The following is an 11692-nucleotide window of genomic DNA, read 5'->3' on the forward strand; positions in this document are numbered from 1 at the left end:
CCGAGAGGGAGGTCGTGAAACCAAGACCACTAGACTGATGGCCTAAGGAGTGGGTCGACATGAGGTTCAGCCCGAGAGGGTGAGCCCTAGTCCCATATCCTAACACTCAGCTTGAGAGAGTGAGTGGGGTAAGGCGTAGGCAGGTCTTCATGCGGCAAATGGGTGTTCGAGATAAACGCAATTGAAACGGGGTAAGTTGCCTGAGAGGGAACTTATTTCCATTTAAAGCTTAGCCTAGTCACTATTATCTTACAAATTTCCTTTCAAAAGCATGTACCCATCTACTTATCTCAACTTGTATTGCGGTCACACCCCAAGAACATTTCCCCATACTTGATTTTCTTGTTAATTTTTGCTATTTTTACTAATTGTGACAAAACCCCCAATTGATATTTGACACTTTCGCGTCACCCCCTTTAATTTACCATGTTTTTATTCGTTAATGTCTTTAGCTACGACTAGTTAGAGCTTAATTTTATTTTTCTATCAATTCTCAAAACCATTCCCTTGGGACACGACCCCAACCTTTAGTTGGGTTACTATACTATCGACGATCGTAGACACTCATACCATAGGTTAGTGTCGTTGGTCACTATAAGCATGATTAGTTTTTGGACACGTGCAACCACCTGTGTTACACGTGTATCTCAAGTTATTATGTACAAGATATACATAATCATCTAAGATTATTGCAACACATATGGAATAATAAAAGACAATTTTAAAAAAAAAAATCATGAATGTGATATTATTTTAGCTATTTGATAGTTAAGTTTAAAATATGTAAATATGATATCTCACAATTAAATAAAAATACTTCAATGTTCATGCTCGTGACAACACTACACCAATAAGTTATGTGGGCTTGAAAAGAAAAAAATGGTCATTAACAATTTTATTAGGAAAAGTAAATGGACAAACTTGAATCTTTATTATTATTTAATTAAGATGGTGGGACTTTTAAAAATAAGGATTCAAAAGAATGTAAAGAGACATAAAATCAGGTTTTATTTTCAACTGATTTTCTTATTTTTTTATTACAATGTATATTTTCAATTTTTGCATAAAATTATGGTAAGAGTATAATATATATATATATATATATATATATATATATATATATATATATAACAATAATGTTAATTAGAATGTGAATTCATTATTTATAATCTATCTTATTCGATACAGTCACAACTCTTAAATATTATGACTTTATAAGAATATTTTCGTGATTCCAATTTTAACTTGGGGGCTTCTCACTTTTAATAATGAATGTATATGTGTATGTGTTTGTATATTTTTATCACACATAGAAGTTGTGCATATGACCATTTTATATGAAGAATTCAGAGTCTTCCTCCTTGTACCGAATAAGTCAAATAGGTCAATTATTTTATTTAAAATATTTAAATTTTACTTGATTTAGAATACTTACGAGTTTGAAAGTGAGATCTTTTTTTCTTCTTAGAATGTTGAGTTCTCACCCTAGATCCCTCCAATGCCCTTTATGTAACCAGTTAATTTACACTTATCATGATTCATGATTTATAATCTATCTCATTCGATACAGTCACATTAACCATAGATAGACATAATAGAAGGTTCAAATAGATTGAGTTTAACATCACCGCCTATACTTGCACTACCAACACAAAATGTTGGATTCCTGATAAATGAGAAATATGTCTTACGAGAACCACCATTATATCATGACCATCCAATTATACCTAACATTGGTGGCTGGCGCGTGCCTTTAAATCATGAGGCACAAATGCAATTGTCAACAAGAAGCCATCAAGCCAAAGTTCCAAGTTTAATTGATATAGGTATAACTAAATTCCTTTTAAGTTCCTCACAGAACCCTAATTTATATTATTTTTAAGCTGCAAACCATCACTCATCTAATTAAAAATATTAATCCCTTTTCCCTAATTTATATGACATAGTTTGAAATTTGAGAGTCAATTTTTTTATTTCGACTGTATCTTCAAACATACAATTTGTAACATTTAAAAAAAAAAAAACTATTTTTCATATTTAGAAATTATATAAAGTAATTTAAATCACAAGAATTTAAATTTTAAAATATTTAAAAAGTATACCAACAAATCATGGTCAACTTTTCTTTGTTTGACTTTTTTTAAAATCCAAATTATGTCATATAAATTGAGATATAAGGGGTAATTAGTTAAAATCACTAATAAAAATTCTAATTAGATTGGGTGGATGAAATTAGCCGCGTGGAGTGTCATTAGGCACTGTTTTAAAAGCGAAAATGGAGCCTGAACAAGATGCATCATTAACTAATCATCACAGTGTGTTTTATTACAAAGGGAATATTAATTTAGGTTGATAAAGAAAATAATATATATAACTATGGTGAAATTATGAATTACACACCTAAATTATGTGGAGATCCTATTAACCCCTGAACTTATTTTTTTTCATAGTATTACCCCATCACTAATTACCTAATAAAGAAACATGTGCGTACCTATTTTATTTCATATGATTCTTTCAAACCCAAATTGATCGGACTTCATTATTATATGCATATAAGGCTAGCCATACTGATAGTATTGATGCAAAGCACGGTCTTTTGAGACCACTTCCTTTTATATTATTTTAGATATATACATTCCTATTTGAACACATTCACATATTAAAGTTTCACATCTACAGGTCGATGTATTTATAGATCGACTAAAAACATGTTCAAACTATCTCAAGCGGCCTTCACACATTTTATCCTTAATGCATGCCACTTTCACCTTCTGACTAATGTGATGATTTGAGATCTTATTTAATTTTAATTTCATATAGAATATAATTTAAAATTTCAATATATGTTTTTCTGACCATTTTTATTGTGTATTTTTTTTTAGAAATTAATTGAAAAAGGAAAATAATTCTATCTATGAATCGGAAAAAATTTAATGCTTTTTGGATTTTATTTATGGATATATCATATAACTTTAATGATAGTATTTTAATCTGACAATTTACCTATTATGGCATTAGTGGGGTTCATATCTACTTGCAAGTAAGAGTCACACTAGCCTATAATAATTTGTAGAATTGAGGTGCATCACTCAAGTCATTGATGCTTTCTGAATAGATCAAAAAGGTAAACTTGATCTATCTTTAGATATTTTTAGATTTTATTTTTTAATTAAACTAGTTTCTTGATACGTGCAACCACGTGCGTTGCACGTGTATCTCAGGCTATTTTGGACAAGATATTACATAATCATCTAAGATTATTGCAACACATATTGAGTAATAAAAGACCAATTTTAAGAAAAACCTTCATGCATGTGATACCTTTTTAGCTATTTTATAGTTATAATCAAAATATGTGACTATGATATCTCAAATTTGAACAAAAATACTTCATTGTTTATGCCCATTACAACACTACATGTAAGTTGCGTGGGCTTGAGAAGAAAAAATGGTCGTTAAAAATTTTATTAGGGAAAGTTAAAGGACAAACTTGAATCTATATTTTTATTTTTATTTAATTTAGATGGTGGGCTTTTATGCAATAATCTGAAAGGTCATTTTTTTTAATTTTCATAAAATTATCATTTTACCCCTCCTAATAGTTGCCCCGAGTCATTTCTGATCAATCAGTGAAGTTGTTTTGGGAATATTTGAACTATTTGTTTAACTATAGTTAATTAATTGACGGGTAATTTTTAGATAATTAATTTAGTTGATAATAATTGGCCAAGTCTGAAATTTATTTAAGACCCTATACCATTTGACTTATATAAATTAAAATAAGTGAGGATGGAAGTCATAACTCAAAACCTGCCGGAACATCTCCGTAAGAATTCGAGGGAATCAAATATAAAGTATAACCACAACCTTAATTCTTGTTATTTTCTATATGGACAGATGGTCAATTATTGTTAATGATATTGTAATGTGGAGTTGAGGGGAAAAGGAATCAAATTTTGTAAACTTTGAATGGCAATTCCTCTTTGTTGTTCGTAGTCTTTTATTCCCGGGGGACAAACTTTTAATGCTTATATTGGTAATGGTGACTATAATTTGTATATGATAAGTCAATCATTATTTTAATTATATAGAATGGATTTACAATAGGTTTAGGTTATGTATGTTATTTATTTTGTAAGTTAAAGTTAGGGATTCCTTAAAGTTACTAGACGCATTTTGGTTTCGGTTTTTGGGACTTCTTGTGGTTATTATTTTATAATACAAGTTTGACATATTGAGTCAAGTAACTACATATTGAGTGCATCGTATTATATTACATTTACTAGAGTTATGTCATTTTGAGGAATTAAGACTTTATTCTAGGCGTGAAATTTATAAAATATGAAAATTGATATGTTAATTGGCATCAAGATTAAGAACCCGATTACTCTTTACTCTTATTTGGGAGATTCTCTAACCGACAACCATCACTATGAGCTATGTGATGATACAACGTCTCCCCCATGCTGCCAAAACTGTCCTATACCTTGCCGGAGTATAGAACACCTCAACTAAGTGGATCCACTAAAGCTCTACTCGAAACCAATAAGGAGTCATCTAAAAAATATGATCCTTGACCTATGTTGGCTACATGGTTTATGAGGAATGTGAGTTGTCTGAACTCATCCCCATATTGGTTCTCAATACTACTCCCTATAAATATGTACTCATGCTCAAATGTGTAAAACATACTCTTTCTCAATTTGAGGTAATTGCTCAAAATATCCTCTTAAAAGAGGTAACTGCTATAATTTACTCTGATCTAATTACTCATTTAGAAATCAAAGTTTCTATTTTCTCAATGTAAAAATGATAAATTTGGGATCAATAGTTCACTTAAACTTTACTCAAAATGTCTCTTTAAACTTTCCTCAAAACTCCTCTTTACTTTCTCATAAAATCAATTTAATATAAATGTTTGGTTAAAAAGATTCTCAACAACAACTCAATGAATACTCATGCTGAAAAATAGACATGAACAATAAACTCAAAAATCTCAATGCATAATATATAGCAACTCAAAAGTTAGAAATAGCAAATCAGAACTCAACAACTCATCTCAAGAATACTTAAAACTAAGGATGGAACCACAAATTACCCTTTTACTAATAGAAAGTAGATGTATGGCGTGAGGACGAACTCAGTCCATCACTATGATATCCTTACATATCTGGGAAGAACAAAGTTCTTGGCGAAATCGATGAAATTCGAAGAACGATAGAAATCCCTAGTTTTTCTCCTCCTAAATCCTTGCTCTAAGCCTTTAAAGTGTTAAAGAATGTAAAATAATGTTTTAACACTATTTAGACCCTTAATTAGGTGAAAAGGGTCATGGTTTAAACTTAGAAGGGGTGAAAAAAGACCAAACTATCCCTCTTTAAAACTGATGAAAAACCTTCTACAGGTCTATCTACGGTTCGTGGTTTGTTCTATGGACCGTAGGTCCCATCCTTTTTTGGGCTCAAAAGTCCATTCTACGGGTCAAAACAATGGCCCGTAGTAGTTCTTACGGACCTTAGAATGGATCTGTAGGAATTGTATCCAAAAATTCAAACTTTCTGAAGTTTTCGACAGTTTGACAGTACGGGTCATAGTTCAATCTATGGCTCGTAGGTTGGACCCGCCGTTCATAGACTCAGAAAACTCTAATATGACAGTCTCTAATAAAATGACCATAACTTTTTGCTTTGAACTTGAAATGAGGCAAGCCTGATGGAGTTATAAAGAGATTCAAACATCTTGATAGGTCATGGGCCACCTACTTTATTATGTACTAGGAGATATGATCATTAGAAGCTGACCTAAGTAGAATCTTATGTCAAAACTTAATCGGTAATGAAGATTTCAACTCAACTTTGTGCTAAGGGGTTCTTGTGACCTTAAGTCATATCCAAATCTATTTGAGCACCAAAGAAATGACCTTTACACATATGAGAAATTTAAGAATCACCCGATACGATTTAACATGCTAATGAAGAATGGTTCGTGTGCATCCCTACTACGGGAGTATATCAATATATCATTGATAAAGATAATAACAAATGAATTTAGGTATGACAGGAACAACCCATGAAGATACACTTGATCTAGTAAATTCCTTACTCAACAAATTTTGTTAATGTTCTTTCAATTCCACCGAAGCATTTCAATATGAATGGATAATATAGGTCGAGAGTCCAACTCTAATTTAATACTAAATTTGATATCACGATGAAGTGGACCACCTCCAACAACTCTTTCACTACTGGAACTCATTCTAAATGAGATATATCAGTACTAGTATCACGAATACAAGCCAATTAGGTGAGGCATCACCTTTTCTTTACAATGTACTGAGACTTTAGAAACAAAAATATATTTCTCGAATAGGTACTGAGAATGTCCTTCCATTTCAACGTAGAAATACTTGACATATATGGGATTATTATCTTGGCCTAATATTATAAACTACAGGATAGGAAGAAATTCAATCTAAATCCAATATGTTGTTGAAGTCTACCATATTTTGAATAGTTAAATTTTTCCATGTGTCGTGTACTATCAAGTCAACAACAAAATATCGATGTAATCGATCTACCACTTAGAACTATCTACAGGTGTAAAAATATGTACAGACATAGGAGAAGAGCCGTAAACTTATGTTAATCTGAAATAAAATACATACTTACATAAAATGAAGTAGATCCACGTTCGAAATAAAATTATAGCCGATTAGAAGCATGTTGAAAAATACTTTGGTCAACCTTGACTACTGCAATATAGTTAGTTATTTCTTGATGTAATATTCCCAACCATATGATTTGTAAATTAATTCATAATTACTACGCACACGTCTTTGTGAATGTTCTCATATACTTCATACAAGTAGCCCTGCGGAAAATTCTTTGCCTAAAAATCTTTTTCCCTTCTTAGTTTCAACAGTTCGATATCTAAAAAGGATCCCACAATATGAATTTCTCAAGATTTACCATTAACCCGTCATTTTAAGGGATAAAAATGAAATCATTTATACAAATTTTGTAACAAGTCTAACCATAATCATTATCTTCTTATTACATCAATTGATCATCCTAATTTTATACTTCTCTTGAAGACATCAACATTATATCATTTCATCACTGAATGCTTCCTTATTGTAAGCACGGGTCATGAAACTATCATAATAAATTGAAGGAAAAAGGGTTCGAAATATATTCGAATTTTGACCGAAATTGTTGTAACAATATCAAACTTTGGGTAGCACATATTACCTCATGTACTATTTAATAGTGTATTTAAAGATATATAAGTGTACACATGGTCATCATAAATATTGCATCATTATAAATAGTAACTTGTCCAGCTGGACAGTTATATATCTTTAAAGTACACTATTAAATAGTGCAGGGGGGTAATAGGTCCTACCCAAAGTTTGGGATTGTTACAGCAATTTTGGTCAAAGTTCGGATATATTTCATACATTTTTCCCTATATTCAAATGAAATTCAAGTATCTTTGTCTAAATCACACCTCGAGCAAATCATTCCTACTATTTTCAACCTCGTTAGTTTCATTCTTTAAAATCAAAAAGCTCATTATTGAGTTATTTTACCAACCACGTAACATCCGTACTAAACCGCAGAATGTCATCCCCTTTCACTGGGATGAACTTTGAGAATGTTTCCTCACCATTGGTGAGAGAATGGAACAAAGTTTTAACCTTAAAATAATCCCATACGCACAATAAGGAATGGAAGAATAAAAGTTTCATGAAGTCCTATAGCCTTTCGAAGATAAATAATGGACGTCTCCATAGTGGTCCGCAAGACTCTACTAGACTCAGCTCTTGTACTCGTGATACCGATGAACCTAGGGTGTTGATATCAAATTATCACGATTCAAAAAAATACAAATCGTGATGGCACCTATGTTCCCAATCGATAGATAAGTCAACTGGCACCTATGTTCCCAATCGATAGATAAGTCAACTCAATAAGTTAATCAATTCAACTTAAATGTGAAAAGGTAAATAGCAAACAAATATCTAAAATACTAAATCTTTTAAAATAAAATACAGAAAAATTGAAATACCACCCCGAGATTTAGTATCATAACTACAAGAGCTTCCACAATATGATGCAAGTCCAAAACTAAATGACAAGTCTAAATGTAAGAAATACCATGTATGAATACTAAGATAAAATAATAAATTAAGAGATAAATTAAGGTGTGGGCCGCAGAATAGCCAAGCAGCTCACCACCACTTCAAGATTATCCAAATTCATATTCAAAAGCTCCATGAGGTGCACTCGTACTCGGGATCTAATCTGCACCACAAAAGAGTGCAACAAGTATAGTATGAGTACAAAATCACGTGTACCCAATATATCTTACAGACTGACATCGAAGAAGTAGTGATAAGTGTATATAAGAATATCATCATTTAATTTTACGAGACTACATTATACTTATCAATCAAGTTTCATCAAATAAGGATAATCAAATGTCATGTAATTTCCAAAAATCAATGAAGCACATAATCAAACAAGCATGAAGGATGTGATGAGATGCAATACAATGCAACACCATGAAATGATATGCCTCAACTATCAAGTACTCTCTCAATCATATATACACGATATTTCTCAAATATACATCGAGAGTTTGTGACCCATGGGGGACTCGCGAGGTCCATATATCGACACGGATGATCTCTGTGTGTTTGTGCGGGTTTTCTCAACGCACTATCATAAATCAAACAATCCCCAGCATGGACGATTTCCAAGTGCTCAACTTATAATCACAAATCAATCTCAACACAGACGATCTTCACGTGTTAGACCTTTACTCATACTCAACCTCATGTCAATGCATGTGCACAATATAATATCAATAAAATGAGGATGATGATGAATCTCAATCAAACAAATGTTAGTATGACATATAATTGCCTCAACTCTCACAAATATACGAGTTCAATATAGAAACACAACCACACAAAAGTAACAAAGTCAACAAGACATCAACTAATGTACATATATTGTGGCATTCTTAGATTACAATTTATCATTCTATAGTAATAAACTTTCCCTTTATAACACTGGTACTCATACCAATGCTTGTCACACCATTGGTATTGTCACACCCCAATCCTATGTGAGGTGGACAAATACCATATGAACACATGTTTACAAGTGACCTGTGATGAGAAAGTGAACTACTATGCAGATAGATTTACTAATGAGGAGCTACATATACAACACATGTCGACTAGATGAACCGATACATGTGACAAGTAAAACTATGAATACAAATGATAGCTTTACAATGTCTACAAAGCCTCTACTGGAATCCATGATTGTACCACTATGAAAATATGTATAGTAAAGACTCGAAAAAGACCCAAATCAACCTGGAGCTCACCAAAAATCATTGAGTATCAAGTGCTTGTATTGGGGAGATCTACTAGTTGAGTACATGTACCTGCATCATGAAACGCAGTGCCCCCAAGAAGAGACGTCAGTACGAAAGAATGTGTTGAATATGTAAGGCATAATACAACCATATATAAAATGAAAGCTCAAGTGAAACAAATTATAAATGGATAAGGATTAGACACCATTTTTGCTTATACTTGTGGAATCGTGTATGTTACATTCTTTTCTTTACTTTTCTGTGCGTTATAAGATTAATAAGACATACGATACAAATGACCAGCTGATCAGCGGTAGAAGAGAATGACACATGCTAGGCATTTTAACCCCTGTGATGCTTTCCTTATAATTCCACAAATTGGAATTGGCCTATGCTAGGCTTTCACCCTAAGTTGCCACCCTTCCATACTAATTGGGATCGACCCATGCTAGGCTTTCGCCCCCTGAGCTGCCACCCTTTTATACCAATTGGGATCGACCAATGCTAGGCATTTGCCCCTAGGCTGCCACCCATAATTATACAGATTCATTTTACCTTGTCTCTTTAATCTATGAGATTGTTCTTTTGATGTTCACAACTCTTTTGAGATTGTTGTTTTAGTGGTCATAATCATTGTTGAGATTTGAAACTATGGACCAGTAGTAGAAAACATATAAATATGGACTTAAGATAATAACATTGACATGGGAAGCAAATGTGACACCAACATAATACTTAGGAGCTTATATGACTCAATAAGCATTTTGACATCTCAAATTGAAGCACCCATCACAAGTGAAGACATTTAACATACAGCCAAGAGATTTGAACTTTATATGATATCCAAATACTTTCTAATTAATATCAAATACAAGGTACATGAAAGTGGAACCAAAGGAGCATGGGCATATTCAACTTAGGGACAAATACATATTTCAAGTAAGTACATTTAAAATGTACAATATATCAAGTAGGTATCTCGTGGGGTAACATTATTGTCTAACACAATGGGAATAATAACCAATTAAGGTTTCATATGAACATGTGAAAAGATGACATATATGATGGAATAGACAATTGAGGCAAGTTGGCAAGATATGGGTAGATTGTATATCCAATATATAAACATATGTACCATGTGTAATCTAGGATCATTTTTATTTATATAAGAAGAATATGTGTCAAGGGTTAGCACTTTGATGATGAAACACGTTTAAACCTTGCATGTTAATTCTTGGTAGAGTAAGCACGCACATTTAGTAATAAACTCATATTAGAATACTCACTTTAATGCTCTAGGGAGTAGGAACTGCAACTATGGATCAGTCACTACCAAGGGCACTAAGAAAGCTTACTTCGTAATACAAGTGTTGGATTCATGCCAAAGAAATAGGAAATCAAATAGCCTTACATACCTTATTTTCTGACCAATATAACTATCACAATTCGGCCTCCATTTTTTGTGCTAATCTACAATATAAGTCATGATTAATCTAATGTTAGCAGCTAATCACATTAAGGCCCTCGAAAAACAGTAGCTAAATACTTGACGGAAAGTAGGCCCATACAACCCTTACACAAATGGTGAACCACCACACCCTTCATCTATACATTAATATAACTTCATACATCCTTTGCCAATATACCCAAGCTTCCCCCAACAACAATATACATAAGGCAACCACTAGCAATCCCCAAAAATCTTTGAGCATAATAGGAGAATATTGAACTCAAGGATTTATAACCATACATGAGTTCTTGACAAATATATACAAAATTCTCCACGCCAAACTTGTATTTAAATAGAGGCAAAAATGGGAGTAGCCTTACCTTAGTTTCTGGAATTTGTCCTCTAAACTTGTACTTCAAGAACTGAAACTCTCCTTCAAACTTTTACTTGAAAAAGGGGACAATATTCAAAAACCCTAAGGTGTTTTAGGGTTGTTGTGTTAATCCAAGAAAGACCAAAAGAGAAACTTAAAAAATCTGAAATTTTGCAAGTTAAAAATGAAGTAAAATATCTGATCTTATCCCTTTAAAAAAGAGGTGCATTGCCGACTTTCTTGTCCAATTTTGGGCCATATATTGTCAAGTAGGTGACCCACCTACTTGGCCTTTTAACTTGGGCTTTTGTGACTTCAACACTTGTTGGGCCTTGCTATCAATTATCCCTCTATTCTTGTCAATTTGGGCCATAATAAATGCAAGTAGGTGATCCACCTACTTGGACTTTGAACTTGGGCCTTTTTTGGAGTTAAGAATATTAGGCCTTGGCTGTCCATTTTCCCCTTATCCT

The sequence above is a fragment of the Solanum verrucosum genome, unplaced genomic scaffold (assembly GCF_900185275.1).
Source record: "Solanum verrucosum unplaced genomic scaffold, falcon-dt-bn FXZP01000163.1, whole genome shotgun sequence".
Taxonomy (NCBI): domain Eukaryota; kingdom Viridiplantae; phylum Streptophyta; class Magnoliopsida; order Solanales; family Solanaceae; genus Solanum; species Solanum verrucosum.